The 10,184-nt window shown below is 38.2% G+C and overlaps 1 non-coding gene across 1 annotated transcript; it reads right to left on the minus strand.

Annotated features, from left to right (window-relative positions):
* Positions 1-9,565: 9,565 nt before the first annotated feature.
* LOC127116203 (small nucleolar RNA R71) lies at positions 9,566-9,672 on the minus strand. Its single transcript, XR_007801174.1, has one exon. It is a non-coding gene; the product is annotated as a small nucleolar RNA R71 (small nucleolar RNA).
* Between the last annotated feature and the right edge of the window lie 512 nt (positions 9,673-10,184).

Genomic DNA, 10,184 nt, shown 5'->3' on the forward strand with positions numbered 1-10,184 from the left:
ACGACACATCAATTCCCGAACGGACTTACGTCTAAGCCAGGCCCGGTTCATGCATGCTCGTATGATTCGACTTTCGTGGTGGATATCTGGTTCCCTTATGGGACTCGAACCCACTTTTAAGAACCATCACTCGTATGGGACTCAAACCCATTTTGAGTCTCTTTCACCGTATGGGGCACATCCCACTTAGATGTCCACCTCTCCCCCATGTCCACCATGGTTGGGGCTCAAACCCAATTGAGGCTTGAATCATTGGTCCCATATCCTAATGTTTACTCATCTAAGCATACCAATAGATATGTGTACCACCACAGAAAACACACATTCTGAATACATGATCGGTTCCACAATCATCGGTTCCACGAACCATAACAAAATCCATCAATCACAGGTGACTTCATTCACCACAATACACAAATGATAACTTGGCATGTTCCATACAATACATCTCATTCTCAATCATGGCAACAATTCATCCACGACCTCCACATAAGCGTCGTACGAATGAATATCGTATTCTCATACATATATCACACATGTTCCGTACAAATCATATTGATTCGTTACCACGTGAATACTTGTCCGCGATACACACCTAGGCACCGTTACGCCCAAGCATCACCGTATACTCATTTCCATAACCTAGATTATGTTTCTAAGTTATTTACCAAGTTATTCTCCTAGGTTTCCTCACTCATCTTTATAAGGTTTTTAATCATGTTGTTTTACCTTCAACATAACAACAATATTTAAATTTCATCATGATATAATTCATAGCATTTATAAATCACATAACATTTTATAACTTGGAATAATAATAATAGTCCTTTACTTTATCTTTCTAACGCAACCGTCCGCATCCAAAACGGAGTTACAACTCTCAAATAATTTAACAATCTGACTTAATCAAGGAAATAGGTTAACATTTATCCATTGCATAAGTATTCAATAACATAATCCTTGACCTAGTGGTAAGACTTGTACCATACCAAGGAGGTCTTGGGTTTGACCCCCATTGGTGACATATTTTAATTCATGAACATAAAACACATCAACAACACCTTCAAAGCAACAACCATAACATTAAATCCCAAGAATCCAACAAATACAAAACACACATAGAAGTATCATCAATGAATATTCATATGATCATGGTGTTCATTAACCCTAACTTACAAATCTAAAGTTCTACCTAGAATTCACCTAGTGGTGTCTTTCTCTCTTACCTACTTCTTTTTCTTTTTTGATATCTCTCATTCTCTCTTACCTATTTCTTCTTATCCTTTTTCTTTTCTGATATCTCTATTTCTCTCTTACCTATCTTGTACTTGTTAATATTGGTTTGTCTCTTTTATTAATAATTAATCTTTTCAGAGTTCAATGGTTACTCTATTGGTCCCAACTGGAAACACTTAGAGCACATATGAGCTCTAAGTGTTCCAACTGACAAAAGATAGAGTACACATGAACTCAATTGATCTCAACTGACAATTAATTGAGCATTTAAGTGAATATGGGATAGAATCATTAGCACGAGATTGTCTTACTCTCATCCTTACCTCCATTCTTACGAGTAACTATCTCCCTGATCCCCATAGACTTGATTGAGCTCTTTCTTCCATCACCTTCCATTGTGATACTCTGATTCCAATAGTGGAACACCTGGGATTCCTAGGCACTACTGTTTAGCTAACAATCTACAAATAAACACACTTACCCTCCAGAGTGCCTACTATCCAAAATGGTACTAGAACCTTACTGACTTCCATTAGTAGAATAACTTCCTTGATGACTCACAAAAGTTTAGAATAAGACCAACACTCTTCAGAAGATAGGTATCTAGGAGTCACATTACTACAACCATAAAACGTACAACATCCAAATTCATCATGTGTTTGATGCAGCTAAACCAAATTAGTTTGACAATATCCGGTTTTGGTTACTATATTCCATATCAAATCCTCTTATAGGGTTCTTATTCATTCAAGATTTCTACCGACACATGATCTCGACCAATAACAAATGCGACAACTTTGTAATCCATTTATTGATAATCTCATAAACTTCACTTGATCTGATATTGTATGTTGCAAGTCTCTACTCCTATCAATTCACTTCTCTCGTACTACTCCAATGAGATAAAACCATTAGCACGAGATTGTCTTACTCTTATCCTTACCTCCATTCTTACGAGTAACTATCTCCCTGATCCCCATAGACTTGATTGAGCTCTTTCTTCCATCACCTTCCATTGTGATACTCTGATTCCAATAGTGGAACACCTGGGATTCCTAGGCACCACTGTTTAGATGACAATCTACAAAGAAACAATAGTGCCTAGGAATCACAGGTGTTTCACTATCGGAATTGTTTGTTTGTTGAGTGAAGAATGAGTATGTCAGAGGTTTGGAATCGAAGAGAAGTTAAGTGAAGAAAGAGCTCTCATCCTTACCTCCATTCTTACAAGTAACTATCTCCCTGATCCCCATAGACTTGATTGAGCTCTTTCTTCCATCACCTTCCATTGTGATGCTCTGATTCCAATAGTGGAACACCTGGGATTCCTAGGCACTACTGTTTAGCTAACAATCTACAAAGAAACACACTTACCCTCCAGAGTGCCTACTATCCAAAATGGTACTAGAACCTTACTGACTTCCATTAGTAGAATAACTTCCTTGATGACTCACAAAAGTTTAGAATAAGACCAACACTCTTCAGAAGATAGGTATCCAGGAGTTACATTACTACAGCCATAAAACGTACAACTGTAAGGGCAAATTGTCATACAACATACAATCATAGGTTTCGATGATGACAAATGACCACCATGGATGAATCGGCATTGTCGATTCCACTTCTACAAAACAAATGCAACATATCACCTATCATATCCTTTTCTATGCTCATCTAAAACTGCTATATTTCATACAACATATGTGGATAAAATGTGATCATGACAAAATGCATGAAAACCATAAAAATATGAATTTTTGCAGATTTGCAGGGTTTGAGTCGACCGCAAGGGTCAGCGCATGAACCACGGGTCAGCGCATAGCATAGTGCAGTTGGTCACTGGTCAGCGCATGGAGGCTTGAGTCGACCACAGGTCGGTGCATAGCATAGTGCAGTTGGTCACGGGTCAGCGCATGGAGACTTGAGTCGACCACAGGGTCGGCGCATGAAGCCTTCATTTTCCCACGGGTCAGCGCACGCCGACCTATGGTCGACGCATACTGATATTGCAGGCCATGCATCGATGCATAGACCTGCTATGGTCGACCGCTCGTGCGCAAATTCAGTTTTTGTGTATTTCCCACTCTGTTTGAAATACTGTTAAGTTTGGTTGGTAAGTTGGTTACTATATATAGAAGTTTAGTTACTTGTATCAACTAACATTTGTCAAATTGTTTCAAGTGTTCAAAGAAACAAGAAAAAGTGAAATAGGTGTCCAAGATTCATCATCTTCATCTTCAACATCTCACAACACATCAACTACACACAACCATTTTTGAAGTGCTTTGTGATTGGTTAAAGGTGATAAGGTTCGAAACCGTGATTAGGGAATCCGGTTCGGGTTGAAGCTTGCGATAGGTTTTTTCTTGAATAAAACCGTTAGGGTTTTGTCCTCCAAGACTGGTTTGTGTTTGGGGGTTTTTAGACGAATTCTTCATCAATTTTCAGCTGAGCGAAGGTGATTGAGAAGAGGAAGTCTTTGTCAATCTAGTAGCGGATTCAGTGAAATTGAAGGGAAGATTTCGGGTTCGATTTGTTGTAGTTGAGATCAGCCGGGCCGAGGGTTTGAAGAACTGAGGGTTATTCAACAAAGGGGCTGGAATCGGAGGTCTATCAACAACAATCGAAGGACTTGATTCACCTTGAATCAAGGAACAAGGAGTGGAAGCAACATTCAACGTTTTGAGAGTTCTGTTGTATATTTGCTTTGCAATCCTTGTATAAACGGTTAAATTCAACAGGTGATATCTATTAAATCATCTCAATTCTAGTTTTAGAATTGAGGGCAGACGTACCCCGAAGCGAGGACGACGGGGGAACTGCCTCATCAAATCTTTGCCTTCTCTATTTTTCAGCATATTTGTTTTAGCTTAAAAATTAAGTGATTTTTGGATAAGCACTTTTATCAAACCTTGATATTAATTGAGTAAGAAGTTAAAACTCTGTTTTTGAATTCAAAGTACAATAAAATATTGTACTAGACTAATTGAAATCTCTTACTCAACATAAATATCACTTGGAGTGTTTTTGCACACCAAGTGTTTGATAATTTGCCTAAGCCAAAATTATCTTAGTTGTGTATCTAGTTTGGTTTGCTCTTTGAATCATTGGAACTAGGAATCTGAGCTAGTGAAACAAATCCTTGATAGTGTGACTAGTGTAGTGATTCGTATTCTACATTATCACTAATCCATAGGCTTGACGCATATCCGGTTTTCCAATAACGGTTCGTTTTAGACTATATTTTCCTCGGCCGCTTCCGCACTTAAAACAAATTTTCAAAACCAATTTTTAATTGGTAGCGCCGACTCAATTTTTAATTGGGATCTATTCAACCCCCCTTCTAGATCCGTGCCATAGTCTAACAAGTGGTATCAGGAGCTCCGGTTCACTCCGTGCTTCAAAATATAACTTTGCTAGAAAATGGCTAACGAACCTAAAGGGGCTTATAATAGAGCTCCCGTTTTCAATGGTGAAAATTATAGTTATTGGAAAGACTGTATGCAGGTGCACATAAATTCCATAGATAGAAAAATATGGAACGTTATTCTCAATGGTCCAATTGAAATAACCATGACCAATGAGAATAATGAATTAGTGCCTAAGCCCGAAGCACAATGGACCGATGATGATGAAAAGAAATACAATTATGATTGGAAAGCCAAAAATATCCTAATCTCCTCATTAGGTGTAGATGAATACTATCGTGTATCCCATTGTCCTACTGCTAAGGCCATGTGGGATTCACTACAAATTGCCCATGAGGGGACGAATGATGTTAAGTTGGCAAGAATCAACACACTAACACAAGAGTTTGATCTCTTTTTCATGGAGCAAGGGGAAACCATTGCTGACATGCAAAAGAGATTTACTCATCTTATCAATCGATTACATTCACTAGGTAGGCCGATTTCCAATGATGTTGCTACTAATAAGATCTTGAGATGTCTTAACAGGGAATGGCATCCGAAAGTGACCGCCATCAAAGAAGCAAATGATGTTACCATATTAGACTTGACAACATTATTTGGCAAACTACAAGAGCATGAACAAGTACTCTTGAGCCTGGAACAACACGAAAAGAAAGAAAAAAAGGACAAAACAAAGGTGAGTGAAAAGAAATCAATAGCTCTCAAGACTTCTTCCTCGAAGTCTCAAGCAAAAGAGCAAAGTGATTATTCCTCGAGCGACGAAGAAGAAGAGGACAAGAGCGAAGATATGGGGTTGTTCGTTAAACGTTACAATCGTTACGTGAGAAAGAACGGCATCCAACATTCCGAGAAGAACTTGGTAAACTTCCGGAAATAATCGAGGTACTCTAAAGATGATGACTCAAAAGGTAAAAAGACTAGAGGGTCGTGCTACACTTGTGGGAAGCCCGGTCATTACAAACCGGACTGTCCGATGAACAAGAAGACAAAGGAAAAGGAATCATACAAATCACACAAGAAATCATCAAAGCCAAGCAGAGCATACATAGCTTGGGAAAGCGATAGTGACTCCTCCGATGATGAAAGTTCTAGTGATGAAGATGAAGCTGCAAACCTATGCCTCTCTGCTCATCAAAAGAACAAAAAGAAACAGGTACGACATGCTAAATATGAAAAATCCTCTAGTATGTCTCATCATGAATTACAAGCTGCTTTTGATACTTTACACTGTGAAGCGAAAGAGGCCTTTAAAAGGCTTCCCTCAAATAACCATATTTTTACCCATTTGGAACAAAAAATTCAAGAATCCGAAAGGAAACTTGAGGCACTCAAAGCTTCTATAGTAGAAAGCACAAAAATAGGTTGTGAGGACCTTAGAAGTAGGATGATTAACTTTGGGTGTGATACTTGTTATATTTGGCAAGGTGAAGTAAGAAACCTAAAGGCCAAACTTGACAAGGCTCTTGAGCCCAAGATTACCTTTGCAATCGATAAATCAAACTTTCGAAAAAGTATGGTTAACCCATATCAAAAATATAAATATGTTATAAAGGATGAAGATAGCAAAGGTAATCAAAATGTTAATTTCTCTTGTCTTTATTGTTGCAAGAAAGGCCACTCCATTGCTAAATGCAGGTTTAGGAGATTCTTAGTTCCTAAAGGCATTTATCAATGGCTGCCTAAATGCAACCATTTTGTTACTCACCATTCAGGACCCAATAATCCATTGGGTACCTTCTCGTGTTAATTGCATTTCCATAGGTACAATGCCTCGAGACCACCGAGAGAAGATGGGTTCTCGACAGTGGATGCTCAAGGCACATGTCAGGAGACATATCACTCTTCATTGACTTCGTGGCTAAGAAGAAAGGATATGTAACCTATGGTGACAACAACCGTGGAGCAATACTAGGTAAAGGTAGTGTAGGTAACCCTTCTTCCACTACTATCTCTGATGTATTGCTTGTCGAAGGTCTTAAACACAATCTACTTAGCATCAGTCAATTATGTGACAAAGGATACAATGTATCGTTTTCAAAAGATTGTTGCAAAATTGTACATAATGATGATAAGAAGAGTATGTTTAATGGCCTGCGAGTGAATAATGTCTATATGTTAGACTTGAACGAAGTATCGTTAACAAGTGACAAATGCCTTGTAACAATGAGTGAAGATTCATGGTTATGGCATAGGCGTTTAGCACATGTTAACTTTGACTTACTAAACAAAGTAGTCTCAAAAGATCTAGTCCTAGGTCTCCCCAAAATAAAGTTCACCAAGGATCACCTTTGTGATGCTTGTCAAAAAGGGAAGCAAACGAGGATCTCATTTAAATTCAAAAATATCGTTTCAACAACGAGACCTCTCGAACTTCTTCATATGGACTTATTTGGGCCGTCTAGGATTAAAAGTCTAGGAGGAAATTATTACGGTTTCGTAATAGTGGACGATTTTTCTAGATTCTGTTGGACTATCTTTTTAGTAAGTGATAACATGAAACTATATCACATTTTTTGGACTCGATTTAATTAAATTATATTATTATTTGATTCGATTTATTTTATATTATTCGATATTACTTGGTATTTTCCTTCTATTTATTTCAGGTAACATTATTTGAAGCATATGTGAAAAAGAAAGAAAAGGGGGTGCAAAAAGAGGATTCTCTAGGAAAAGCATTCCACTAAAGCCCAACCCACAACTACAAGGAGAAGCGCTGTGACGCTGTGACGACCGCCACACTCACGTGACGAGCGTCACGCCCCTCTGCTTAGTGTTACGAGCGTAACACATGGTGTGACGGACGTCACACCCCCACTCCTATTTTTCTGCCTTTGACGCGCGTAACAGAAGCACTTCTCCCCTATTTCTCCGCTTGACTCGTTGACACGTTAGAAACCATACTGAAGGAACTTTTGGGAAACGGTTACTTTATGGATGAATATAAATAGACCTCAAGGGATCCAATTGAGGGGTCCTCTCCTTTTCGCCGTGCAAGTTTTTACAGCAATACATTTTCCAGCATTCCATTTTCTCAGCATTTTTATTTCCTTAGCATTTTATTTTATTTTCTTTGTTAGCTTAATTTTTTAGGCATTCAATTAATTTTCTCACAATAGTTTCTACACCGGAAACTATTGTGTAACTTTTACTGGATCTAACCTTACGTTAGATCATAGTATTTTACTTCTTTGTTTTTATTTTACTGTCTGATCGAAGATTGTGAAGAACAGATCCGACCGGTTTGTGGTGGAGTGTTCAAGCATCAAAGCTAGGGAACAACCAAGATTTCTATTAATTTTACAGGTTCATTAATTTATTGTTTTAACTTATATATGCTTTGTGCTGCAGTTTATCTATACTGTTTGTCTGATATGGCTGTATTTAAGCATAATAATTGTTTAGGCCTGTTTAGCATGTCTGGCTAAATAAATTTAGATATCGGTATGTAAAGTAAGCGGAATAAAGGAATCAAAACTGAGTTGGTTTAAATTTATTTCAAAATATAGTCACTCTTTTTCTGGTCTCAATTTACAGAGTTAACACCAAAGTTTTTGTACGAGAGTAAAAGACATAAAGAAGTTAAAATCAATAGAACGACGGTTTGAGCTTTTAACTGGACAGTGTAAATTGGACATTAACTTTAAATCAAGGCGAGAGTAATTTTTAAAGTTAATTAAATTCTAATCATTTTCAAAAATTATTTTTAAAAGTTAAATGTGAGGACGAGAGTTAAGCATTTAAGTTTAATCATATAATCTAAGTCAACAGAGCGAGAGTTTGAGACGAGAGTGTTTAAACGGTTAGTATTTTCTTAAAAAGAGTTTCTATAGATTCCATTGCTTTCAAAAAGTGATTTTAGATTTAATTAAATAGTGAGAGAGTACGTTAATATAAAGTCATAGTCTGATTCAACAGAGCGAGAGTTTGAGAAAAGACTTTTAATCAATAGTGTCTACTGAAAAGACTTATTTTAAAACTAAGAAACCAACGAAGACTTGATTCCCTAATTACGACGAACTACATACCGATATCCGTGTTATTTGATATTTAATCTAGATCCAATTTTAGTTTTACTTTTCCCCCTAATCATCAAAGTATCATCCGCCTTAGCTTTACGAAGTAACCTTAGAAAAACGGTATATCGATTCATTAAGTCCCTGTGGGATCGATATCTTTTAAAACTACGTGATTAGACTGTGCACTTGCAGTTAATACCCCAATAGACTCATAAAGTCGCGATCAAGTTTTTGGCGCCGTTGCCGGGGACTTTTATTTAGTCGATATCGTAACTCTTCTGTTACGCTGTAGAGACTAAGGCATTTTTTATTTTTCCTTCTTTTTCGTTGATTTGTATGCCACACACTCGCTCACAAGGCGAACCGTACTACTTACAAATCAACGACGTTGAACGATATCTCCGAGTCTTACGATGAATTCGGGAGTATCGGGCTGCAAACAATCTTCCTCCAATCGAAATTCCTGATCTCAAAAATCTCCTTCCTTCGCCGATACCCGAGATGGCAGAACCAGCTCGTGCTCTTCGAGATTACGCCGCTCCATCGCAAGATGAGCCGCATTCGAGTATTGCTCCACCCGCAATCGAAGCAAACAACTTCGAACTTAAACCTTCGCTGTTGCAGGCAGTGCAACAGAATCAATTTTCTAGAAATCCTACCGAGGATCCAAACCTTCATTTATCCGTATTCGTCCAATACACTGATACTGTTAAAGCTAATGGTGTCACTTCAGAGGCAATTCGACTTTGTCTCTTTCCTTTCTCGTTAAGAGATAAAGCTAGAAGATGGCTTCAGTCTCTTCCTTCCAACTCAGTCACCACATGGAATAAGTTGAAGAAAGTATTTCTTGCCCGATATTTTCCTCCAAGCAAAACAACTATGTTAAGAGCCCAGATAAATGGATTTAAGCAGAAAGATAACGAGTCTCTTTTCGAAGCATGGGAAAGATACAAAGACATGATGAGACTTTGTCCACACCATGGTTTAGAGTACTGGTTAGTAATTCATACCTTCTATAATGGTCTCTTGTACAACACAAGGTTAACAATAGACGCCGCCGCAGGTGGTGCGCTTATGGATAAACCTTACGCTGACGCTTATCAACTTATCGAGAGCATGGCCCAAAACCATTATCAGTGGGGAAGCGACCGAACAATGGTAGAAAAACCTCAAACAAAAGGGGGCATGTACGAGGTAAGTCGCCTTGATCATGTTAATGCAAAAGTGGATGATCTTGCCCAGAAAATCGAAAGTTTGAATGTATCACCTCCAGCCACCGTGGTTGCCGTAACTCAAAATTGCGAAGTCTATGGAATTCAAGGTCACACTCCTACAGATTGTCAACTCCTAACAAGAATCCAAGCAGCGCAAGTGAACTATGCTCAAGGAAATCCCTACTCGCATACCTATAACTCAAACTGGAAGAACCATCCTAATTTTTCATATAAGAGTAATAATGCTTTATACGCACCAGGTCAAGCTCCCAGTCAAGCCCCAG

Source organism: Lathyrus oleraceus, chromosome 1, assembly GCF_024323335.1.
Source record: "Lathyrus oleraceus cultivar Zhongwan6 chromosome 1, CAAS_Psat_ZW6_1.0, whole genome shotgun sequence".
In the NCBI taxonomy this organism is placed as follows: Eukaryota; Viridiplantae; Streptophyta; class Magnoliopsida; order Fabales; family Fabaceae; genus Lathyrus; species Lathyrus oleraceus.